We start from the raw sequence: 26,848 nt of genomic DNA, 5'->3' as shown, positions 1-26,848 counted from the left end.
GTGGTGGCTCTCTCGGGCTGTTTTGCTTGCCAGAGAGACAGGCTGCCCCTTGGGCACAGGGACTGCCCTCTGCCTCCCCTCCTGTGCCCTGGCCTCCAGCCCCCTCCTCATCTCATTCCTGGGATCCCTGTGCCATCAGAGGGTGACAATGATGTTTTGGGAGGCTTAGGGGTCACACACCCCTCACAGACGTGGCTCCCTGCAAGAGGTGCAGCCCCACTGTGCTTGACAGGAGCTGGGATAACCTCTTGCTGATATCCAGGCTGAACCTCCCCTGTCACAGCTTGACACCACTCCCTCGGGTCCTGTCACTGGTCACTAAAGAGGACAGATCGGCGCCTGCCCCTCCCCTCCCCCTCGTGAGGAAGCTGTAGGCCGCCATGAGGTCTCCCCTCAGCCTCCTCTTTCCAGGCTGAACAGGCCAAGTGACCTCAGTTGCTCCTCATACATCTTCCCCTCTAGGCCCTTCACCATCTTTGCAGGCCTCCTCTGGACACTCTCCAACACTTTCACGTCCTTTTTGTACTGTGGTGCCCAGAACTGCACACAGTGCTCGAGGTGAGGCCGCACCAGCGCAGAGCAGAGCGGGACAATCCCTTCCCTCGACCGACTAGCAATGCCGTGCTTGGTGCACCCCAGGGTATGGTTGGCCCTCCTGGCTGCCAGGGCACACTGCTGGCTCACGTTCAGCTTGCTGTCAACCACAGCCCCCAGATCCCTCTCTGCGGGGCTGCTCTCCAGCGTCTCGTCGCCCAGTCTGTACGTGTAGCCAGGGTTGCCCCATCCCAGGTGCAGGACCCGGCACTTGCTTTACTTAAACTTCATGCGGTTGGTGATTGCCCAGCTCTCCAATCTGTCCAGATCTCTCTGCAAGGCCTTTCCACCCTCAACAGAGTCAACAACTCCTCCCAGTTTGGTATCATCAGCAAATTTGCTCACAACATCTTCTAGTCCTACATCCAAATCCTTTATATAAATGTTAAAGAGAACTGGCCCTAAAATGGAGCCTTGGGGGACCCCACTGCTGACCGTCTGCCAGCCTGGTGCAGCCCCATTTACCATAACCCTTTGAGCCCTACCCGTCAGCCAGTTATTCACACATCGTATGATGGTTTTGTCCAGCTGGATGCTGGACATTTGGTCCAGTGGGAAGTTGGTCCAGTTGGATCCTATGGGAAGCTGTGTCAAAAGCTTTACTGAAATCCAAAAAGATCACATCAGCTGTTTTCCCTTGATCGACTAGATGGGTGATCTTATCATAAAAGGAAATCAAATTTGTTTAACAAGACCCACCCCTCGTGAACCCCTGGTGGCTGGGACCAATAACACCAAAGAAGAGAAGAAAGTGGTTTTAATGATTGTTGTTTATTATTATTGTTCTTGTTGTTGTTGTAATGTATTTATTTATTTATTATTTTTCTTAGGATAATTCTATCAGTTTGTTGCCCTGGCTTGGGAAGAACTGGTAACCAAGCATCTTGAAGGGCCTTTACGCTGCACTCCTGCGCTTCTTCCAGGCAGACCTGAAGACTTCTGCTTCTTCAGAGGAGCAGCTGTCTGCGTCACTGTTTTGAGGGATCTGCTGCTCTTCTCTGTGCACCGCCTTGCAGGGCGCGGCTTCGTCTTCAGGCACCTCTTGGGCAGCCTTCTTGTCCTCAGGCCGAGACACCCCATGCCCAGCGTGGCCTTCGGAAGGGTTCTCCTGTCGCCCCGGTGCAGCAGCCCAGAGGAAGCCGAGTGCGCTCTTGCCCACTGCTTGGGACTCCGTGCAGAAGAGGTGACACCTCTACAGGAGAGGTGGGGATGGGGGAAGGGACGGGGGGGGGGGGGGGGGGAAGAGGCCATCCTACAGGCAAGCCTGCATGATGGTAACTGGATGGCCTCTCCCCCCTATTTGCGGAGGCGGAGGCATGGCCGGGAATATGGAGCAGTCCGGGCGCTTCTGCGAAGACGGTGGTGTGGTCTCGCTGGTGGGAGCCCTGGCACGATGACGCTGTGCCATGTCAGATAGGATGGAGGTGGATCCACCTCCATCAGCTCTTCCTCCGCAGGTGGATCCACCTCCATGGGCTCCACACCATCCGCCACGGCTACTCCTTCTCGGCCAGCGCTCCTCCGCCTCCACTTCTTCTCTGGTTCTGCGAACCACTTGCTCCCACAAAGGGGTGGCCAACCATCAGCCCAGGACCTCTTAATTCCAACCATGGTTGGTGCTCGCCAGAGGACCTGGGAGATGAGTGAGTGGGGGGCCAGGCGCAGGGGCTTTTATAGGCCCCAGGACAAAGGGGGGGGGGGGGGGCAGATGCCACTGTGACATCAGGAGGCCTCTGTGATGGCCGCTGTGATGGCGCGCCACGCCCCAGGCCCAACATGGCCGTGTTGGGAGGGGGCTTGTGCAGCCTGAAAGAGGCCCTTGTGTGGAAGGAGGAGGAGGGTCGGGGGGCTGAGGGCCCCTTCTCTGGTGGTGGCTCTCTCGGGCTGTTTTGCTTGCCAGAGAGACAGGCTGCCCCTTGGGCACTGGGACTGCCCTCTGCCTCCCCTCCTGTGCCCTGGCCTCCAGCCCCCTCCTCATCTCATTCCTGGGGTCCCTGTGTCACCAGAGGGTGACAATGATGTTTTGGGAGGCTTAGGGGTCACACACCCCTCACAGACGTGGCTCCCTGCAAGAGGTGCAGCCCCACTGTGCTTGACAGGAGCTGGGATAACCTCTTGCTGATATCCAGCCTGAACCTCCCCTGTCACAGCTTGACACCATTCCCTCGGGTCCTGTCACTGGTCACTAAAGAGAACAGATCGGCGCCTGCCCCTCCCCTCCCCCTCGTGAGGAAGCTGTAGGCCGCCACGAGGTCTCCCCTCAGCCTCCTCTTTTCCAGGCTGAACAGGCCCAGTGACCTCAGTTGCTCCTCGTACAACTTCATCTCTAGGCCCTTCACCATCTTAGTAGCCCTTTGTAGCCCAGTAAGCTGGATTTGTATTAATGGTGTGGCTGATGGGCTAGGAAAGCTGCTCTTCTGACATCTTGTGTGGGTTAGGCTTAGGCAGGGGGTTGCAACCAAAGCAGTGGCAGTAGTGTTAACATCAGTGAAGAAACTGCTCAGTGAACCTGAGTCCAAGCTCTGTCTTGTACTTTGCAGTCCTATTCTTTCTTTGGCCATGGCTTGGCAGCCCTGTGTGCACGGAAATTAACCTCCACTACTGATAAAGAAAGAAAATATTTTGGCATTCCTTACATAGGGAGGAAAATGAGGCACAGTGTGATAATTCAGACCAGAAAAAATGAGTTGTTCTTCTATCACTGAAAAAATCATTCCTTCTTGATGTAGCTGAAGAGCTCAATCAAAACTGTTTCAGTATTTCCTCTTGCTGCTTTCAGAGCTGTCTTGAAAACTCCTGAGTACAAAGTCCTTCAGCCATGTGGTGTATCACATGCTCCCTGGCTCCGTGTGACACCAGCCTAGTTTTCTGCTTTCCTCTGTTGACAAAGGATGGTGAAGGCAGAAAACTACTTCTGCTGTCTTGGGAGATGTCAGCTCTGGACCTCTAAGTGGTTGATGCCTGCCAATGCTGACTGGTAAGTCTGGCTGTGTCAACACATTGCTCTAGGTAATGGGAGAGCAGCTGAGAGTTTTCATGGATGCTGTTCTTTTCTCATTTACATCCTTGTTCTCCTTAGACTGGCTGTTAACTGTATCTGCACCTTTTCTTAATCTTCTGACAAGGTCTTTGGAAAGACGTGGCATGTTGGTGCAGTATTTTACACGTTGCAGTGGATGTGCACAAGACATAACAGCAAATCCAATGCTTGTGACTGCCTATACCTCCCATAACAGTGGGAGGTATAGAGATGAGAGAAACCTTTTTGCAATCACCACCATTTTTCTCTCTGCACCAGCAGGTGCATAAGGGAGAAGATACTGGGTATGGACTCTTAATAAACTGTGATAGTTTTAATAAATTTAAACATGCTCTGTAGCTTTTTCCTAAGGGATTTACTCACAAGGAGTAAAGATGATTAGTATGAGAATATAGCCGGACAAAACAGATGGTGTAACAAAAGGATCTGCAAGTGTTTCATGTGTTTTGAAACTGCTCCTATTCAGTACTAATGAAGAGACTGCCACCTCCTTGTGTGTTAATTCTCCAGAGATTTTGTAGCTTCCTTTTGTGTTCTGCTCCCCCCTCTCCCCTTTCCTTTGTCTTCCCATGAAGAGTGTTGTCCCCAGAGCATGATATGTTTGAAAACCAGCCATGCAAAACAGGATAGTCTATAACTTTTAATATAGCTTGTTAGAGGAAACGATTGGCTGATGAGCAGAAATTAGGACCTGCCTTGTCTTTACTAATCTGCTTTTTTACATGGTCAAACCCATCCCTTTCTCCTAAAAGCACACCTGTACAGTGTCTGCTGTAAAGGTTTTCTCCAGCGAAGTCTCACACATGCAATTTCCCTGTGATCATCCTCGCTCACATAATATTGCTGATGCAGGAGCTGGGATGGGGACCAGCAACCCCGTGCCAGATCCATGCAAGACCATCACAAGGGGAGGACAGGGACAGCAGTTGCTCTCTGCATCCAGACTCTCAGCTTTCTGGCAGGCCTGAGCAAGTCTTTGTCCTTTATCCCCAACTGCATGTTTCCCTGATGCACCAGGCATGTATAAAGCCCTCCTCCAGCTCCTGCTGGTGTTGACACAAGTCTTGGTATTGCTTTTCAGAAAATTTGGCTCATGCTTGTGCATGCTGTCTAAGAAAGCACAGGGATGGCCACATGGGCTGCCAAGCCCCCGTTGTGGAAGTTGGCACTGCACCCCAAAGCAGTCCCACCACTCTTCTCTCCTGCCCTTGGGGATTCTAGCTGCTTTTCTCTATACCTTTGTGAACTGGAACAAAGCCAAAAGGAGAAAAAGGCACCTGCAGGGTCTCCTCTGCTTCCTGAGCAACCAGGACCATGGGAAAAGCTTTTTCATGGGCTAAAGAGACAACTTGAAGGGAGGAGTAACCTCAGTGGATTGGGTTGGTCCAAATGACCTTTGGGTCTCTATACCATGAACCCAACACAATCAAGATGATACAAACAAGCATTTATTGATTTTTATATATGTGGGGTGCTTGAATGTGCTTGGCTTGTCCTGGTCTCTGGGAAGGGAGTACGCATTTTAGCAGTGGCTTCAATGAGAATTTAGAGAGAACAGAAGGAAGTAAGTACCTTTGAAAATCCTACCTTCAGTTTGCTTTTTAATACTAGGAAAGCATAGGAAAGATGTATGTCTTTTTATCATAGGAAAGATGTATGTCCTGCGTCAGCTAGAGTTTTGTAAAGGATGATGGATGATACTGAGATCAGATGTTGGGCTTTACAAAGACTTCGGGTTGTTTTCTTTCTTTCTGCACAATTACTCGTTGTTAGCTGTCCACACTGGAGAGCAATGAATTAATTTTTTTCCTCAAAATTTGTGCTTTAATACTGAACTAAATAAAAAACCAGTTAGTACCAGATGACTGTGGCAGGGCTATCTTTTTCTCTGACCAATATTTGAACATTAGAAAGAAATGTTAGAGAAAAGAATTATTTAATTTCAAAGTGTCCTCGTTTCTAATATTTAATTAAGCGATGTTCTCAATGATAGCATATCTTTACAGTAGAATAAGGCAGAAAAAAGCTCTCCTCTACTCACTACCTTGAATATCTCTGCTAATTAGAGGAACAGTACTTTTATATAGTAAGCATTATCTTGTGTTGTAGAAGCTCTTTCCCTATCTTGTGTCTGGTGAGAGGTGAAAGAAGTGCCTGAGTAAACAGCCCAGAATGAGTACAGATCTGCTACAGTTTCTCTTTATTCACAGGGCGTAGGTTCATCCTACCTCTCTCAACATGCTTAGGGCAGACGCACTATTCCAGACTCATACCAGGTGGCACAGGTGCTTCAGGCAATTGTAGATTCAGAGCAAATTCTTCTAAACCTCCTTACAGCTTTTTACTGGATACTGGTGGCAATGTGAGCTGGTGGCACATCCCCACATGGGCACCATGAAGCTTCACCCTCGTGGACACAGCAAGCTTGTCTGCCTGTGGCAGAGGGGAGGCCAATCCATGGCTGAACACAGCTCTAAAGGTCTTCCTTGCATTTCCCATTTTGACATGTGCTGGAGGAAAGCAGCCCTGAGGGTGATACTTGCTCTCCTCTGAATATTTGGGCTCCCCAGTGCCATCCAAGTTCAAAAACAGGGCACTGAGACCCAGAAAAGTCCAAGTGATTGGTGAAGAAGACCTGTCTACAACATTAGGAAGTAAGATATTAGTGCAGTCTGTGATCACATCCTAGGGAGAAAATAGAGAATTATGTTTTTATTACTTTAGAATTACTACAACTAACCCATTGCACTCCTGCTTGGGGAAATCTCTAATGAGTCACTGCTCACAATTCTTTGAAAGCAGTGGATGCGGAATGAAATAAACAATCTGGAAGGTTGGACTGAGCTAGGGATGTGGCGTGTGCAATCATGAATCACGGGGATTGAGTGCTGGCAGCAGGATGAGCTCCTAGATGTAAGCAGGACCTGGAGATAGGCTGGGAGCCTGCTGGAAAAGCACAAGCCCTCCCTGAAAGAGGTTCATCTAGCTGTTTAATCACCCATGCCAAACTCCCAACATAGCAGCCAGAAGTCAGCAAGAAGACTCTTGGTGTCATGTCACGTTTTGCGCTCCCAATATCTTTTTATCCCAGACCCCATGCCTTCCTTTTAATCAACAAAACAATTCCCTCTAATCCTCACCAGGTCAGGTGAGATTCTTCAGTGCAAGTACACAGTGAGAGCTTTGGCTCTGCACCAGAAAGGAGGCACAAGAATGAAGGAATGCTCTCCTGGCTCCCCTCCAGACAGCAGGGAAGGGGACGAGGACTGTGAGTGTCCACAGCAACTGCTGGTCAAGGATGGGGGGAAGGAGAGGAGGGCACAGCAAGGAAGGGGAGCTGTTGGAGGCAATGGTCATATTGTGTTTCCCAGGAGCCCTGCACTAATGTACCCATCTGAGCTTTCCATTTGAGGTTCCACAGGCAGGTCACAGCTAGCCTTGTCCTGACTTGGGATTTCCAGCTAGCAGGGAACATCCTAGACTTCTGTAGATTATTCCTCTCTCAAGCTGGATGTTGAAAAGATTTATGGAAGGAAGGGAAAGGCAATGGTCTCATTTCTTTGATTTTTTTTCTCACTGGTATTCTATTAGAGCATCCTCTCCCCACACATTTTTTTCCCCAAAAAAGGTTTGCCAAGGTTTTCCAGAGTTTTTGTCAAGCTGGAGTCTAAACAAACAGTAATAATAAAGGGGATTATGCAGATAATAATCATTCTTCAATTGTACTTCATGAAAACTTTCTGCTCCACGGTATAAGATTATTTTTGATTGATTTTTTAAGTGCTAAGCAGATGCTCCACTGTAATGAGAGGAAACAGAAGTGGAAAATGAGGAGACTCATACTTAAACAAATGAACAGATGCAGGGAGTGGAAAAACAACAAGGTAAACAAATGAATACTTTGAGTAAACAACCTAAAACAAATACTGAAAAAAAAATAAAAATTACAAACAATCAGCCTGCACCAATCTGGAGCTGGGTTTAATCACCTCCGCAAACTTTTCTTTTTTTTTTTTTTTTTTTAAGTTCAGATGAACTTTTCTGGCAGTTTTGCAGTATATCTGCACGTGGAAACCCCTGCCACTGCCCTAGTACTGGGATCATCTCCCAGCCCTGGATAGGGTTATGCTCATCCTTGCTTTTCCCCCTTGTACTGGAGGGAACAGAGGCCTGGTGAAAGTGGGAGGCTTGCTGACAGTAACCCAGACTCCCAAGAAAAGCCAGAACGGAGGCGTGGGATCTTTTGGTGCATTGCTGGTTCCTCCAACAACACAACTTCACTGCTGTGCTCCTTGATGTGGAGACCTCCTGTAAACTGTCTCACCCTTTGTCCTAGGAAGCATACATTGTATGTTCATTATAGACCATGGTAAAGAGCTTCCACGTGTGCAGCCTTTCTCGCCCATATCAGATGCAAGAATTTACTGTACTATGCCTCATACGGAGATGGAAATAGGTACCAGTGCTTCTCCAGATGAGTGCAAAGAGCAGAGAGGAGAGAGGGCAAGATCAGAAAGACAGAGGTGAGCCTGGGCCATGCTCAGGGCAGTAGGGAGCATCTCTGAGCCAAGCCTGGCCCTGTGAAGGGAAGAAGGAGAGGCAGAAGTGCCATGTCGAGCTGGGTGGGAAAGGGTAGTTGAAGCTAGAGAGGAAAGACAGTCTGCCTCTTGATGGTGATAAGAGCCCTGCTTTGTGCTAAACACCATATTTGAGGAGTTTATGGGCAATTTGGATGTGACATCCTTTCTCCCCATGTCAGGTGGCACCAATTGCCCTTCTCTCCTCTCCAGCCTCTGCCTGGCCTTTCCTCCAATTTCTCTTGACCGTGTGTCTGCATGAACAGGAGCAAGACCCAAGGCATTTCTGGATCTGCTTTTCAGTAGAGCAAACATCTTGGCTAACAGACACTGCTCTGTTCATCTCTGTTAAGGGGCTTTGCACAGCACACAGACAGTATTCAGGGAAAACAATCCCCAAACACAGCCAGTGCCTCTGAAAGGGAATCAGTGTTCAGTACCATGCCACTGACTCCATTTCCTTCCTCCTTGACGCTGCTTGGTGCTTCCCCGTCCAGCCCCAGCATGGTGGCCCCATCCTCTGCATGGTGGACACTGTGGTGATAGCCAGCAGGGAGAAAGGTAAGGGCAAACGGCGATCTACACCGTGGCCACTGCTGGCAAAACTAAGGTCCGTATGCCTTTCCTGAGAGCAAATCCTTGAGCAAAGAGCCTGTGTCAGGAGTCGTTGATGAATTTGGCTCCTTGACATTTCTGTGATAAGGAAAAGAAGAGACAGGCAGCGCTGGATTTCTGAAAAACATTTAGACAGTTCTGCAAGCTATTACATATTTTTAGCTTGGTACCTCATTACCTGCTTTTGAATGAGGTTATTATTCATTCTTTATAAGATCTCCTCCCCTCTCCCTGTCATCATTTATCCTTCTTAATTAACAAATGCCATCAATTAAAATGTCAAATATACTCTGCACAGAACATGCCAAAGCCATGCTCAGTCGTATGTTGAAAAGAGAACATCCCCACGTGGCTCGGCGGAGACAAGGATAGAAAATCTTGTCTGAAATGCAATTACTTGCAATCCATGTCTGTAAGTGAGGATGGCATTTGTCTTGCACAGAGGAGCAGGCTTGACAGCCGTAGAGCTTTCTGCTGAAGATCTACCCGATTTAGGTGGCTGGCTGCTTGGGGCCAGAAAAAGCTCATTGCAAGGGTTTTATCTTAAATTATTTTAACTACCTGGCCCTGGGGTCAGTCCTGGGTATCTGGGCTCCCTTGAGAGTCATCAGGGGCTGAGGAGGAGAGAGAAGTATTACCAAAATGTGATGCAAATCCCTAGTTTACGTGCCTATTTGAGGATAACATGAATCACCCTGTCCTGCAGAGAGGCAGGTATCTCTGGGGGACAGCGAAGCCTGCCAGAGCGGCAAACCTCCCTTGAGTGCAGTGTACCCAGGTGACTGCTGTGACGAGGCCGTTAATCTTTTGACAGCTGAAATTAGCTGAGATGTTCTTGCAGTGCTTAGTGCTTGGTGTGAGGGCACGCTGGCTCTTTATCAGGGGCTCTTCAGGATCCTTAATCAAAATACATCACTGCAAAAGGGCATTTAGAGGACATGACCATCATTTTCTGGGAACAAACACTACTTATCCACTAAGGCCTAATGGTACAAGTCCTTCAATGTGAATGCTGTGCTTATTTCAGGTCCATTGTATGAGCCAAACTGTAATTTCAGTTCATGCAGATGGAGGAGAAATGCAATTTGTACAGAACAGGCAGGTAATGTTCTTCCCTCAAACACTATTTCATGATGTGACTCAGAGCAAGTCCCTTATCTCCATTTACTTTACTTTCCATGGCAGTTTGCAGAAAAACATTTACCAGCTTGACAGGGACCTCTTGATTACCGATCAGGTCTTGGGATCACATTTTAGCCAAAGAGTTCAGGTCATGGACCATGCTGTTGTGCTAGAGGCTGTAAAAACATGCAGTAAAATGGTAGAGCTTGCTCTAAAAAGCTGGGGGAGGTTTTTGAAGCTTTGGTTGTGAAGGCAGTGTGCTGAACTGGTAAGGCAGGTCAATATATGCTTGTGTAGCTTAATGCAAGCTGGCAGTCACAGCAACATCTCTCTCCTTGGAGAGGTTTTTGTGCTTTCCACACCCACTGCCGTGCTTGGAGTTCCTGTGGGAAAGACTTTTCCCAGCTCCGCACCTCTGTGCAGTGTGGCTTTCCATGTCCTGGGCAGCGAAAGAAGACCAAGAAGAAATACTTTCACAGTAAAACACAAAAGGTCAGATTAAATGGCTCTTGCTTCCCAAACAAAAAGCAGGCAGAACATCAGGGCAGTGATCTGATTCGAATACTGACTTATCAGAGGAAATCTAAAGCTCAATAATTACTTTTTTAAAACCACGAGTGCGATTAATCTGATGTGCATACACCTCAAGGGGCTCCTGTGGCATTAAACCAAGGTCAGAGAAGCTTTTAAAGAGAGAGGTTGATGTTTTATCTTGATTCAGATTTGGCAATGGTGATGTGATGTGCAAGGAGGTGATTGGTGATGGCTAACATGGCTTCACTAGGGGCAGATTGTGCCTGACACATCTGGTGACACCTTCTATGATGGGGTTACAGCACTGGTGGATAGGGGAAGAGCAACTGACATCATCTACCTGGACTTGTGCTAAGCATCTGACGCTGTCCCACATGATATTCTTGTCTCTAAACTGGAGAGACATGGATTTGGTGAATGGACCACTTGGTGGATAAGGAATTGGCTGGATGGTCACACTCAAAGAGTTGCAGTCAATGGCTCCATGTCCCAGTGGAGATTGGTGTTCCTCAGGGGTCAATACTGGGACCCATGTTGTTTAACATATTTGTTGATGACATAGACAGTGGGACTGAGTGCACCCTCAGAAAGTTTGCCGATGGCACCAAGCTGTGTGGTGCGATTGACACACTGGAGGAAAGGATCCATCTAGAGGGACTGGGACAAGCTTGAGAGGTGGGCCTGTGAGAACCTCATGAAGTTCAACAATGCCAAGTGCAAGGTCCTGCATCTGGGCCGGGGCAATCCCAAGCACAAATACAGGCTGGGCCGAGAATGGACTGAGAGCAGCTCTGAGGAGAAGGACCTGGCGGTGTCGGTTGATGAGAAACTTGACACGAGCCATCATTGTGGGCTTGCAGTCCTGAAAGCCAACCATATCCTGGGCTGCACCAAAAGAAGTGTGACCAGCAGACCGAGGGAGGTGATTCTCTCCCTCTAGTCTGCTCTCATGAGGCCTCACCTGTAGTTCTGTGTTCAGCTCTGGGGCCTCCAGCATAAGAAAGACATGAACCTATTAGAACAAATTCAGAGTAGGGCCACAAAGATGATCAAGGGGCTAGAGCACCTCTCCTATGAAGACAGGCTGAGGGAGTTGGGGTTGTTCAGCCTGGAGAAAAGAAGGCTCTGGGAAGACCTTATTGCGGCCTACCAGTACCTAAAGGAGGCCTACAGGAAAGCTGGGAGGGACTCTTTGTCAGGGGGTGCAGTGATAGGACAAAAGGAGTAATAGCTTTAAACTGAAAAAGGGTAGGTTTAGATGAGACATTAGGAAGAAATTCTTTCCTATGAGAGTGGTGAGCCACCGGCACAGGCTGCCCAGAGAAGTTGTGGATGCCCCATCCCTGGAGGTGCTCAAGGCCAGGCTGGATGGGGCTTTGAGCAACCTGGTCTGGGGGGAGGTGCCTCTGCCCGTGGCAGGGGGTTGGAACTAGATGATCTTCAAGGTCCCTTCCAACGTAAACCATTCTGTGATTCTATTCTATGTGTGCACCTGGTAGCCTGCTGTGGTTGTTTCAAGATCTCCCCTCAGTCTGCAGCTCCTTTTTTAGCAAAGTTTGTCTTGGATGCAGCTCTCATTTCTTAAGAAGGCACACATTTGCACTTGCTGGTGTAAAATAATTCTGATGGGTGATTTCAGCACGGGGTTCATTTCTTAAGCTATGCACACTCCATGCATTCCCAGTAGGAGAAAACCTAGGATTTAGGAAGTGTGGGTTTGTTTAGTTAATTCATTCAGTAAGATCTTTTTTCAGGAAGGCAACTCCACTTAGAAAGTGCGTAAGTTTACACTTAAATTCAAGCAAATGCTGAAATGTTCCTGGAGATGAGAAGATTTGCTAGGAGTGTAATGGTAACCATGTGCTTAAATATTTAGCTAACAGCAGTGGTATTAAGCAGATGCTTACGTGAGTTTCTTTAGCGGAGAGAGCATTGCAAGAGAGAAATATCCAGAATCCAGGTTTACAAGGCGTCTGGAACACTGGGTGGATGTAACTGTTTGTGAGTGGTTTCTGGTACATATCAGTTAGAGAATTATATGCTGGAGATGACATTTTGCCAGTTGGGGTGACTCAAAGCCTTTTTTTCTTCAGGATGTAAAAAACTCATTAGAAACAACAGCCCTGCATGGGGTAAAAAATCTTCAAACCTTCCCACATATAGTTATGGGCTCTGAAGTGACTGCTACCAGTAAGGAAAGAGGTCTTGGAGTTCCAACATCTGCTCAGTCCTCATTAGCAGTTATGCTAAAAATTATTAGGGAAAGAGAACAGAAAATACCCTCAGGCTGCTGTTTAAATGTGTGGTGTTTTTACATCTTGAGCGCTGTGTGCAATTCCAGTTTGTCTAGCTCAAAAATGATCTAGCAGAGCTGGGCAAAGTCCAAAACAAGGCAATAAGGATTATCAGAAATATGAAATGGCTTTATATAAGGGGTGACTAAACGGCCTAATGTTCTTTGGTTTGGAAAAGAAGTTCCTGGGGTATATACAAGGGAAACCTATAGAAAGTGTGGTAGAGAGGTGAAAGTCAATTGTATTTATAATTCAGGAGCTAGGAACATTAAATTGCCAAGTGGCAGATCCAGTACAAACAAAAGCAGCCTTTTTTTTTTTTTTTTTTTTTTTCAGTACCATGGGCTAGCCTAGAAACATACCTGGGTTCAAAGAGATTAGACAAGTTCACGGAAGGGAAAAACCCATCAAGGTTGGTTTGGTGTGATTATATCTCCTCTGCTTCAAGGAGTCCCTAATACCAGACAAGTATCTTTACATACTTACTATGGACTATAATCTCTGTGCACTCAAATCGGTAGAGTGTTTGGTTTAACAGAACACCTCTGACAGTACAGCTATATGACACTGCAGGGCCAAAATACAAGCAGATTTTGCTGGCTGGGTTGGCATCTTTCCTTGGGACTGAAAGGCTCATGTATTCTCCTATTTAAAATATGTACTGGAAAAGCAGACAACCAATCTGTGCAGGAGGGGCATTGGACAAATGTTAGAGGAGGAATTTCAGCTCCTTGCTGGGTGATCTTGGAGGGAATCACATCCTGAATCACTTTTCAAGCACAGAAGTTTTTTCATAGGGTAGGATTCTCTAATCCAACAGAAAAGGGCGCGCACACACACATACACACACAAAAAAAAAAAAAAAAAAAAAAAAACAACATCCTGAAGACCTGGATCTTTTTCAGTTAGCAAGTTGAGTTCTTCCACAATAGAAAGCAAATCCCATGATCTTTCCCATAGATTAAGGAATCCCCATATTGAAACTAGCGTTTTCCTAAACTACTATTCTGTCTGGAAGTCTGTCATTGATAGGAATGAACTGCCTTCTAATTGGCAGCCTTAATTTATTCATGACTTTGCTAAATACATTTATTCTTGTACCAGTTCTAGCCCTCAGCTTAAAAAACAAATATTTTTTTTTTCTATATGGTGTTTATAACCCTCATATATTTTGTAAAGTGGCAGAAAAACCTACGTTGCAAGCAACTATTTATGGTTAACTAGTCCCCACACTTGCCTAAAGCCAACCCAGTTATCCCGATAAAGCTTCTAATTGATATTTTTGTAACCTGTTCATGAAGGCAGTGGACTACATGCTGCTCACAGGGGATGCATACTAGTGTTTTGCTTCCACCTTTACATCCAGAAACAGAAAATATGTTTCCAGATTTTTAACTTCACAACGGAAAATTTAAAAAAGAATGAATAAGAAGGAGAAAGCTTACTCTCTAGTCATGTAGCTAAACCAAGCAGGAATAAATACATGAAAGGAGCAGTTGAAAGGGTCAAATTATTGGATTTAACCAGCATTCATTTATTCTGTAATCTATACATTTATGTATGGCAGAGTAGAAGTTCAGAGTAAATGTGTTATCCACCGTAAAAAATAAAATAAAAATAAACAAATAAATAAATAAAGGTATTATTGTTAAACAGGGTGCTAAAAGAAGACACTAAGGAAACATAGAAATTCTGTTTCAACACACACACAAACAAACAAACAAAAAAAGAAAACCACAACCCAAAACCAAAGAAATCGCAAATTCTGGAAAGCTAAATGCTGAACTCTAGTAAGAGCCAAGAAGATGTTTCTTGCTAAATACAAGAGAATACTTTCTACTTCCCAAACACATCAGAAATAAGGATATTGCCATCTAGTCTATAAGGGTAATAAATGATTGAGTCACAATAGGGGACAATCAGAAAGTTCAGACTATGTATAAAAAGTCATAAAAAATTAATTATTTTTGGAACCGAGGGAGTTTTCCCACATTGCAACATCTTTCTGGGATGCTTTTGTGACAAGCAATCAGAAATTAAATTACTGATACAAAAGGTTTCCAAATAAATTAACAAGATGAACAGTAACCAATTGTGAGTACTAACTAATTCTCACAAGGGGTGTAAAGGAACTCAAGTACGAAAGTGCTGACCTACCAGCTGTGTCTTTCATGTGCTCCTTAAATAGCCCATTGTACCAGGAGAATGGAAAATGTAACATATGTTTTCGAAGTGAAGTCTGGGAGCATCTGGTGTAAACTGTAATTAAGAATGGAATGAGTAGACATTTGGACAAATATGATACAGTGGGAAAAAAAAAGTATATGTAGTTTTTATAAGGGGAAGTTATTACCATGCAAATCTATTAAAGCTCTCTGTAGCAACAGATATATTAATAAGGAGAATCCAATCAATATAAAACATTGGATATTGAAAGTCATTTGACAAAGACTCTTCCACCAAAGCCATGGAATACGTGAAAATGTTCATTGATGTATATATAGCATTCCTATATATTAATTATTTGTAATGGATTTGTTCCTATACAATGTTTTCTCTCTGTTAAAAGGTAAGCAATGAAGGGAAGAAAAAAGGGACATCCTTTAGTGATCAGTACCAGGACTTGGTATGTTCTGCAAAGTCAGAGGCAACTGGAATAAAGGTGATTGGGAAGCAGCAGAATTCCCCAGCAGTAATATGCTATCCCAGAAAAACAAAACTAAAATTTCCATTGAAGAGTTGAAGACAGGAAGTGGCTGCTTGATAAAACAGAATTCAGTGTCAATAAATGCAAAGTAATACAATGGAAAACAGTGCTAAATATGCATCCCGAGCAAGAAGTTTAAATGAACTGTTTTCCAGGAAATAGATGCTGTAATTATTGTGGTTATTCTGTGAAAAAAAAAAAAAAAAGAAAGAAAAAAAAAACACCCAATGCCTTTTTTTTGTTATTGTTCCTCCCCTCTCATTTTAAAACAAAAATTTGTAATATCTTTCCCGAGAAGGCTATTGATCGAGCTAGGTCTCAAGCTCCTTTCTCCAATTTTCTCCCCTTCTTAAGAGTGCAGATCTGTCTTAGTTTTAGTGCCTTTGATATAAAGCTGTCCTAGACACTTCCTAATTCAAAACCTTGAGTTCTCTGATACAACTGACTTCCACAGTTATTTTCCCTAGTTTATCAAAATTTGCCCTGCTGATCCATATCTGGAAACAAAACTGTAAAAGTCAAAGTGAAGCTCTCAATCAGGGCACTGGAAGTATTTAACCATGGGAGCAGACCACCTGAAGGTGATGGCACATTCTCTTCCACGTCAAGGATTTCGAGTGATATCAAACCTCTCCTGCTGCAAGGTCAGTGCTGGTTCATACAGGATGTTGAGCTTGACTTTGGTTGAACTCCTCTACTCTGCACTACCTACCTCAAATCTCCTCATGCCTCTTTCCCCGCTGTCATCTCTACTGTGTGTGCACTTCTTCCTGACAAAACCCTGCACCAAACGTATTGCATTTACTAATTAGAATAGCAGTTACTAATTAAGTTTAAATTCCAATGTACCAATCAAATTTTATTTCCTAATTGTGCTACATTATCACTAATTAGAATAGCAGTTTTTACTTAATGGATTATATTTAAATTAAGATGTCTCCATCCAATGTTTTTTCCTACTTACATTTTAACTAATTGGTGCTGCAATTATTAAGTTACATTTAAATTGAAATATATCAGGCTGGTAGGGAATCATATGATAGCTTGCTTACAGTCTGTATGATACTAGTACGAATGATTAAGATACAGTCCAGTTAATTAGTTCTGGAATCAAAATAATTTCATAATTGTTTGAATAAGAAGTAAGGGTACACTACTCCCTTGCCACTCTATTAAGGAGGAGCATATTATGAGCTCAGTGGAAATTTAACATGGCTATTGGTGCTAATCAGCGCAGATTCAATCTGCAAATATTTAGTCCCAGGTTCAGGAGGGCATTTAAACCTATATATCCATTTAAGCATGTTCTTAATGGTTGCCCCACATGTCTGAATCAGTCTTCTGATTTCTGCTTGTCAACACTTCAGATATTTTTGTGATAGTTAATACAAACAGGTCTTTGAAGATTTATTTACCATGCTCTCCTCCACTGTATTTGTTTGCCATAGCATTCTGCATTGATGGTGACGTAAAGCAAAATTTAAGACAATTACCAAGTGCTGACAGTTAGTAAAGAGGCAGCGAGTGGCTTTAAACCACAGATTTGCATCAAGATCCAGCACGGAGGCTTACTAGCAAAGCTAGCCAGAGCACAGGAAGGAATCATTGCTGGGCTTAAAGGAGCTGTGATTCCTGCCATCTGCTGATGGTGACCCTAAAGCAGCATGGGGGAAAGCATTTCAGATTGCAGCAAATGCTTTGACCTAAGGGTTTTAACGCTGCAGCCCTTCAAAGCAGCATAGTGTGGCATGCAAGCACTGAGCTGTGCTTGCCCTCCCTGAGCACCAGCTATCCTTCTCTGTCAATGTCACCTCTGTTCTGCAAGAGCGTAAGCCTCTGCACTTGTGAGCAGTGGGACGAGGAGGTGCAGCCTTGCAGAATCCCTGAGTATTTTTCTTTTGGTGCCATCATGAACATTAAGAGAAGGAGTGAGGTGGTTCTTGATAGATATATACATATATCTATATATACATGCATATGCATGACCACAGAGGAGTCACATCTTCTCTCTTTGACAAAATCAGCTTTACACAGATGCTGGGGAGACATTATCCTCTGCACTGTGCAGGTCACATTAAGGAGCTGCAGGACATCCTTATGGAAACTGCCTTTTTTTTTGTGGCCCGACACGCCTATATAAATCAGGAGTGCCCAAAAGCTTCAAGGCAGCACTGTAACAGAACCATGAAAGATGCAAGTATCTGGGAAAGGAAGTTTGTAATGACTTACTAACAATTCCAGAGTTGCAATATTACCAAGAGCAGATGGGGGTATGTAACGATCCAGCTGAGATCTGTAACAGGTTAACAACCTTCCTCATAACAGGTGATATTTAAAAGAAACTGGCTACTAGCTAGATATAAGGGGGCAGGGTTGTGAGGGTGGAAAAAGGCAAAGATAAATAAATGAGGGTTAAGTTATGGAGGAAAGGTTATTGTTTCTTCAAAGACAGAAGGGACCATGAAATTGATATGAAAGTATAAACTTTTGAATCAGTGAGTTTTTAAAGAGATTTTAGCAATACCCCTCATCTCTATGTAAGTAAATGAGGGGCTGAATATCAGAAGTGGTATGTGTTCAGTAATGCATTTCTCTTCCCCCCCTGCCCATTCTTCTTGACTTTTACAGGAGTAGAGCTGAACTCTAGAGAAATCCATCTCTGTTTCAGGGGTCTGAGTCCTTTCAAAAAGGCTGAACCATTTCAGGGTAAGTACAAAAGAAAAGATACCATAAAATCAGATTGTCCTCATATTAAACAAGATCTGAGTTTTAGAAGTTTCATAACTGCCAATGTCATCAAAAGCTCATGCTGCATTGAAGAGGAACAGAAAAAGTCAATGGAAAACTACTTAACTGAGGCAGAAGGATCAGCTTGAGAGGTAGGAGATGATAAGCCATGCTGGCAATGTGTGTTTGCGAGACTGAATGTGTCCTTCATTGTAATGCAGCCTCAGACATGAAGGCAGATGCTGTATGATTATTCTTTAACTGTGAACTGTGAGGGGATTTTATCTATTTTTCTAATTTACTCTGACATTGTAAAACCATGTTCCTCCAAGCTCTGCTCTGTTCCAGCATGCTAAGGACTCCTGTCTGTACAAAGTGAACACATTTTGAAAGCCCCAAGCTGTATTTTTCCTCCTGTATAAATTATTTTAAGGCAGTATGTGGAGTCTTTTCCTCCAACAAGTTTTGGTAGCTTTTGGAGTCTGGTTGCTTTCAACTGAAATGCTGAACCAGAGGCCAAGCAAATTTCGCAATGTTGGGTCCAGTCCTGAATACACTCTACAGGTCTGCCACCAAATGACTATGCAAGGGACACAAGTAAGCATATGTGGGGTACTGACACTTAATACAGGGTCTACACCCCATCCTCAAAACGCCTTTCCTCCTCCAGCTTAATGAACTAGGCATAGGGGTGGACACGTGTTGGACACTCAACTGGTATAAACGTATGGAGCTATGCTGATTTACAGCAGCTGAAAAGCTGGCGCCTGCAATCTGTCCTAGAAATGATTTCATTTCATTAGTAGATCCCTAGACAAAATATGGTCTGCAATTCAATAACCATTCTTGATGCTTACAGGAGGTGCCTTCAGCTAAACTGTACAGGAACCAGTAAGAACATTGCTGTTTAAGCTAGTCTCAGCCAGTATATGATGTCACGTCACACCATAACACTTCTGGGCTATGCATTCCTTTTAGTGATGTTTCCACATCTTTCTGTTTTCTTAAACTCTTGGGGTTTAGCACACTAGCTTTGGATGTGAAAAAAAGGTTCAGACCTTTGCACTCTCAGCTCCAGACATCCAGGGTGAAAAATCATGCCTTAATTCAGACTAAGGACTAGAAAGAGCTTATATAAATGGAGTAGCCCTAAGGCTACATGCAGGAAAACTTTTAACTTTCGATCTATGGGCAGCAGGGGAGAGAAAAAGACATGAGATTCAGTTTTTGCAAAAAGCATCTAGTGAGGTTTGGTTATGCTCCACGCTACAGTTCAAAACTTCCATAGCTACCATGAAATAGAAACAGGCTTATTGTCTGATCAGCTTTACATTCAAAATGTTGTCTAAAACTAGTGTACAATTGTGCATGTATACTTTTTCATAAATAGATGAAAGGTAAAACTGAGTACTAACAGTATGAAATCAGTAAGGAGTAATCAGTAATCAAGGAGGAAAACATTAGTGGGAAGGGTACTGATTGCACAGGCTGGGCATTAATGTACTATTTCTGTTCTTAGTAATTTAAAATGTCAAAAAAAAAAATAAATAAAGCACCATGTGTGTGTACAGGTGTGCCTGTATGTGTAACTATGACAAACCAGTTAACAAAACTGAGGAGCAGGTATTTGTTAGGCTAGACAAGGCTGAATTTATGCCAAATTTTATTCAGCCATAATTCTGGTGGAGAAATGTCTTATTATCTCTCTCTGAAATTTCTCCAGCACAGCCCCCACCCCCCTGCAGATGGGAATTCATTTGCTAAAAGGAGAGTTGGCAGCAGAGACCATCCTGAGCTCTATGGGCTGTGTCTCTTCAGGAGACAGGATTATTGCAAACACTCCCTTTGTGCTAAGATATTTAAACAGTCTTCCCGGCAACGTTAAAAATGTAAGGTGTACATGATTATGAAATATAACTATACAATGACTTTCACATTTAGAAAGCAACAGGATGCTTTCCAGCTGCGGCCGCCACGCTGGCAGAGTATGACATCACTCAGCATTTATTTCTGGAGACAGAATTTTGCTCCTTCCTTGCTCCCTCTACAAAGCTTTCCCCTCTGCACCTGACAGGCTCTGCTGTTTGAGTTAAGTACTACCATTACCTGTTAGTTACTCAAGCTCACTGAGAAATCCAAACCGTGAATGGAGGACGGTACTCTGGAGAAAATCTTCCTTTTGCCTTCATGGGGATGAGATACATCCACAGGTATCCCATGCACTTGTACTGTCTGGCTCTACCTTTGTGTAGGGTGGGCTGTCATATCAGTCCAGGTTTCCTGGCTAAACCCAGATGATATCTTAAAAACATATGAAAGGTGTCATCTAGACCAAAATCTCCAGGACAGTTTTGATGAAGATAAGAGACAAATTCCCAACACGAATGCAGCAGACACCTGCCAACTTTGAGTGAGCGGGTCATAAAGCAAGCACAGCTCAGAAAAGTTGAGGTTTATATGACATCTGAATGAGAGGTGAAAGATAAAAACAGCTTTTGTACATGTGTGGCTGGGAAACAGCTGAATAAAACAAAGTCAACATGAATGCCAGCACGGTTTGCAGCCCAACAAAATACAAAGCCACATTGTGTGGAGTGAAGCAAATAGCCTCTCTGATTTTGAGAGCTGGAAGAAAAGCCAACAGGAGAAGGGAATGAAGGTGAGCTGGGAGCAGCAGCTGCTGGATTCTGTCAAGCTCTTCCAGATGAGGAAGGTTGTGGGAAGATGTGAGGCCATAATAAGAGTGCATTGTGATGTGTCTTCTTTTGGTTAAAATGGAGAGGAACAGCAATGTAATCCTGTGGATCAAAAGCCAACCAGAGCAACACAGTCTGGCCCTGCTGTGTCCATTCCTTTGCTGTCATGGGTAACAAATGTTCTGTCCAAAGTGACCAGAAGACATCCATCCACTTATGTCCCGATCTACCAACATCCAACACTTAAGAAAACAAGGAAACTGGGAGCCTAGAATGGGGTCTTCATCATCAGTTGGAAATCTCAAGCAATTTATCCTCTCAGGAACCCAAGAGTAATCTCTCTGCTGTTCAGCCTGCTAGTTGGTTGTGGCTGCGTTTCTTATAGATCCCTCTTTATTCTTGCTTTCTACTGCTGAAGTCTTGTTGCCTCTCATGACTGAGTTACCTGTCTGCTATTTTGGACTCAGTTGTAGTGTATTCTCTGTGATTTCTTTTCATCTAGACTCGCTTCTGTGTGTGTGTGTTTGCCTTGTTCCTTGCCTGATGGACTTTGAATGTTCCTGACCATTGGACTACCTTTGGGCCATCCTTGTTGCTCAGACTCCCAGCCTCAGCTCCACCTTGGTCAAGGTACTGGGCTCCCCTCTGGGTTAGAAAGTTCTCGCTTAGCTGTAGTCCCTGACCTTTTTTCACTGTGACTCCCATACAATGATCCTTGCTGCAAAACACCAGAAGTCATATTGACTAAAATAGGTCAACACAAAACAACAGACAAATGAGGGGCACCTACAGTAATTAGGAATTAGATGAAAGGCCCCTATGATCCAAGGAGATGTATTCCCATCTTCCTTCGAACTGTCACTTCTGGCAAACAGTTTGTGCAAGTAAGTTCCACCAGCCAAAAACCTGAGCATTTTTCCGTGTCATCCTGTGCTTGTTAATGCAATACGTGTGCTTTGAATGTTATGATTATTTATTATTAAACTAAGAAAAACATTGCCTGAGTCTGTCAGCCTTTCAGAAATAGCGTGCGCTCTTCCACATGCCTTTCCATTATGTACAGTTTGGCACCTTCTAATGTATTGTTTTTGTCTGTGTTTATTTTAAACTGAGAATCTTAAAGAAATACACAAACAGTCACAGGGGAGAAAGGCAATCAGTTATTTATAGCATGAAGCAGTTAAGCTTTCAGGATGGTTATTAGTATGTTTTGTATCGAGCAGCGCCCTAATTCTGCAGGCATTTAAGTGCATCCTACACCTGATACATTAGGTGAGGGGTGCATGGTTTCAAACATGTCATCAAAGTCACGTTTGAAAGTGTACTTGTGTTACCTGGAAGCCTGGGCTTGGGCATTACTGGATGTACCTCCAGACACATCTGGGTGTCCCAGGACAGCTGGTGACTCTGTATGGTGCCAAGCTGGAGAGCCCATAGGGAGGGGAGAGCACCAACTACGCTGTTTGGATAGACAAGACTGTCCACAGACTGCAGAAGGACTGCCCATGTTGCCTGAAGGAGTCCGTGTGGGGGCATTTGCAGAAATCAGACTTAGCTGTGGCTACTTGGTGTTGCCAAAAAGTAAAACATTACAACATTACAGGTCACTTCTGAAATTTGAAAAGAGGGTATTTGTCATAAGAAAAAAATCTAGAGACTTCACTGCAAGTGCTTACTTTTTTTTTTTCCTCTGCTTTGTTATTGCCCCATCCTGCACAAACTCGTCTTTTTTTTTTCTTCTTTTTTTGGTAAGATTTTGTTTGTTTGTTTGTTTTGTTTTCTAGGATGCTTTTCAGCAGCTCTACACATTTGTCCTCAAGGGGAGTTACTGTTGAACTGATCCTGTTAGTGCTACAAAGAACTACTGGTGCTGACAGACACTTTGATGTGCTAAACTAAGTCCCAGGAGGCATAGGTACCAAGAGCAGCCCTGCAAAAATACGGCTGGCAGATAATCATAACTGGCCAGAATTTTTATTGTAATAAATCAATATTTGATCAGCAACAAATATTTCCTCTGATCTTTCTTTTGCTTCATAAGGCAGAACACAAAGGTAGGTTGGGGTATTTCAAAGCTTGCTGTAGTAGCCTCATTAATCTCTTTTTGGACTCAGTGGCAAAGTGCCTCGTAACACCTAGTGGGAAGTGAATGAACAGTAAGCACTTTTAAAAACTCATATTGGTTGGAGGTACTTGGATAATGTAGGACCTGGAGCTAGGTTTAACCAGAGGGTTTCAGTTGTGGCTTAATTTCACAGTGCTAAGAAAGATGGGTCAATAAAATATTTGTGAGAAATGCCAAATCAGTGTTAGAAAACACTTTTGCCATGATGGTAGACAGGAAGTTTTCTGCTTTTCATAACATTTGGTTATGCATTTGTTGCTCATTGTGCTAAGGTGAGATGCTTATCTTCAGGTGAGCCTGCTGTAGCTAAGTTTCATTCTTGCTAAACATTATCGTGAGCTTGTGATCTGTCCCATGGCGGCCATATATCAAATATGGGTTTGCCTACACTGTGGCAAAGGTATTTCAGTCTAACTTCTGCCCTATAGCCAAAGTTTCAAATACCCAATATACAGCTAGTTGTTTTGTGCTTTGCAGTAGGTTGCATGATGACCTGTTTCTTCCCTTGCCAGACAGATGCAATTTTTTGAGTTAAGAGAAGGATTTAAATAAATCCCATGTAATCGCACAATGCTTCTGCCACAAATACTCATGTTTGCAAAAATGCTTACAGCATTTTATTTTTCCTTATGTGCTGCTGAACAACTTAACTCTTACATTAATAAACAGTGGGCACAAATATTTTGGAAGCAAATTCAGAGATTTAGTCTAGCAAATATTAGCTCATTCTCTTTTTTTTTCCTCTCTCTCTCCCTGTCAAGTCCTAAGTACAGCTCCCCAGGATGACGCAGGCTATTTTAAAATAATTAAAAGTTTCTGCTTTTGCATGACTTCTATTGACACCACATCTGCTTGAGCATGGTAGGAAACAGCTCCAAACCAATTAAAAGGAGATGGGGGCATCGTACAGCTCCCTTCTCTCTTAGTGAACTTTTGACCACGAGGGCACTGTATTGATGAATTTCATTTCTTCCTAATCTGCTTGTACTCTGCTTGATAGCTTGGAGCTTTGCTCTCTTCTGTTTCAGTACAATGACCCTGCTCTTGAGAAAGCCACGAGTTTGAAGTAAAGCAAAGAATTCAAGTTATTACAAGACGCTGAACACACGGGTCTCTTCTTGGCTGTCTGCAAGATGTTGCCTGAAAGCCGAGAAGGGCTCTCACCTGGCGGAAGAAGAAATGGTAAGGCATTATTACAGAGCTTTCAAGGCAGTAACAAAGAAACAGAGTTCACCCTGTCCTACCTAGCTAAATAGACTCAGTGCTTTAGAGTGGGTATATGGAAAATGAGCAAACTAGCTACACCCAGGGGTTGTGTTAGTGAAAAAAAAAAAATCATGTCAATTTGCCAGCTTCTGTGCCTGTTCTGTAATTGTCTGTCTTGAGCAAAGTCTAGTGAATGGGGCCAAGGAGGCAGAGCTGCAGAATCTGCGCTCCAGCCTGCCTGCCAGCCAGACAAAATCAATTTGCCTTTTGGTCTTGTTGTCAGATGATGAGTTTTGGTCAACAGACAGTGTTGGCCTCAAATAGCTGTTCCTTAGGCAATAGGGAAATGGTTTTTTTTGCTGGTTTTTGTCTATGCACTGGCAGAACTGGGCCCCAGATATCTTCCTGTGATCAGAAGACCATGCTGAGAAGAAAGACTTTTACATGACTTCCAGGAAAAAAAAAAAAAAAAAGAAAGAAAAAAAACAGAGCAGCAAAAATTGAGCTTTTCATACAAACATAGAAGGAAAATCCCGACACCTACCTCTTTATATTGGAAAAGTTCTTTGCTTTACAGCGACTGCACTTTCAGGATCTAAGTGACATGTGGAAGTAACGTTCTGAAACTAGTACAACACAAATTTCCATTTCCTTAGAATTTAACATTTATAAAGTGGCTTAGCTGTGAACTGCTATGACAGTATCACAGCATTAAAGATTTGGCTGTCCTGATAATATAAACATCACCGCTTTCCCCAAGAGCATTTTGACTAGTACCTGTTCCAGTCTATTTTAAATTTTATTTAATCATGACACTCTCTGCACATGCAGAATGTGTCTCTGGCATGGAAAGGAAGTAAGCATGACCTTTATCAAATAAAAAATGTGCATTGCAACTGTGACAATGACTAAGTGTAGATGAAATACAGATACTTTTATTTACACAATGTCTGGAAGACAAATACTGACCAGATCTTTTTATCACAACTGCACCACTCCAAGTTAATTGGAAAGACAGAAGGACATCACAGAATCTCATCAAAGGGATTTAGAGATGTCAGTCTGAGTTTCTAAACTTCCAGTGAATTTGGCACCTAATTTTTTTACCTAGTCTTTTGGAGTTTGGAGATAATAGAAAAGAAATAATGGAATGGATAGGACAATTTAGGAAGAAATTGTGTTTGAAACCGTATTATCAAATAAATCACCCTCTGTGGGAGAAAACAATAGAGTGGGACCTTGACTTTACCAGTTGGATAAAGATAAGTATTCAGAATGGGACAACTAAAGCTTAGGAAGATAATAGCTTGTCCATCAAGGGCAATGTTGCCAATTAATGTTAATAGCAGCATATAGGTCTCCTCAGTATTGCCATTGGGAATGCCAGGAATATTTTTAACACCATTGTGCCCATCTGTTATTAAGGGACTGGAGAAGCAAAAGGAAACAAGAAAGAGCAAAGCAGAGGGAGGATCAACTCTTGCTGAATAAAATTGTTTCTGGTTATTTAATTAAACAACATTTTTCAGGGCCAAAAAAAAAGAATAAGCGTATCTGCATTTGTTTTCTATGTGCATCATCCACAAACCCAGCATTTCTTGAAACCCAGGATCAGAAGAGATATTTTGCCAATAGGAAAGCATCATTTATGCTCCTTACTAAACACTGTTTGAACAGTTTGTTAATGTTACTTCTTCCTTGTAACTTCATTTTTGTTTCAGATAAAGCCAGCCATATTTTTTTCCCAGCATGGACATCTCCATAAAAGGAAAAAATGGATAATGACATAGAGGCTGTGACTTGAGGAAAGCTTGCCATTGTCTTATCTTTGCTTGTCTGCTTGAAACTAAATGGAAAAGACTTTCTGTAATATCTTTCATTCTAGGTAAGGGATTGTTGTGCCCAGAAATGTTTTTTTTTCTTTTTTTTTTTGAGTGGGGGGGGGTGGGTTGGTTTTTTTGTTTGTTTGTTTTTTGTTTTTGGCAGAGATTTTCTCCCCTGTGGAAATTTCAGTATTAGAATATTCTAGTGCAAAATGGATTTATTTATTTTTTTGGTTTATATCCAGAAAGACTTTAATTCAGAAATGCTTCTATTTTGCCTTGTAGAAGTTGCAATCCTGACCTAGACAGACAAAGCAGGTGCCCAAAGTACCCTGGCTTGATCCATTCAGGCTACCCTTAATGACTCCTGGGAGGGCAATGACATCATGTGAGTCCTGACCTTGGTGCATCATAAAACCAAGTCGAGAGCCTTTTCTGCAGAAGAGAATGACACCCTGCAGCATCTGAACCCCGGAGTGTCAAAAATTTTTTAATAATAAATTGTCAAATACGCATAATTTATGGTTTGATTTAAAACAAAACCAAACCAAACCCTAGTTTTCACTGCCTGGCATCTCTGGGAAGGGAAGGGAAGGGAAAGAATCATAGAATCATAGAATATCCCAAGTTGGAAGGGACCCATAAGGATCATCAAGTCCAACTCCTGACACCGCACAGGTCTACCCAAAATTTTAGACTACGTGACTAAGTGCACAGTCCAATCGCTTCTTAAATTCAGACAGACTTGGTACAGTGACTACTTTACTGGGGAGCCTGTTCCAGTGTGC

At 43.6% G+C, this 26,848-nt stretch overlaps 2 long non-coding RNA genes across 3 annotated transcripts in view; one reads left to right on the top strand and one right to left on the bottom strand.

Moving 5' to 3' along the window:
- The first annotated feature begins 2,300 nt into the window (after positions 1–2,300).
- On the top strand, positions 2,301–26,578 carry LOC106047353 (uncharacterized). 2 transcript variants are annotated; one of them, XR_010831251.1, is made up of 10 exons: positions 2,301–3,571; positions 13,113–13,188; positions 15,951–17,978; positions 18,112–18,189; positions 18,287–18,362; positions 21,409–21,536; positions 22,691–22,960; positions 24,060–24,213; positions 25,959–26,122; positions 26,346–26,578. It is a non-coding gene; the product is annotated as an uncharacterized lncRNA (long non-coding RNA). The 2 variants fall into 2 exon arrangements; XR_010831252.1 differs by lacking the exon at positions 18,287–18,362 and having other exon boundaries at positions 2,318–3,571; positions 15,951–16,127.
- The window catches only part of LOC125183214 (uncharacterized), a 30,911-nt gene continuing 28,126 nt past the window's right edge, over positions 24,064–26,848 (bottom strand). The window contains exon 5 of the long non-coding RNA XR_010831257.1: positions 24,064–24,195. This is a non-coding gene — a long non-coding RNA (uncharacterized lncRNA). The remainder of the gene's footprint in view (positions 24,196–26,848) is intronic.

This window comes from Anser cygnoides, chromosome 4, assembly GCF_040182565.1.
Source record: "Anser cygnoides isolate HZ-2024a breed goose chromosome 4, Taihu_goose_T2T_genome, whole genome shotgun sequence".
NCBI lineage: Eukaryota > Metazoa > Chordata > Aves > Anseriformes > Anatidae > Anser > Anser cygnoides.
The sequence above is the reverse complement of the archived record's forward strand: the minus strand, read 5'-3'. Positions and strand labels throughout refer to the sequence as shown.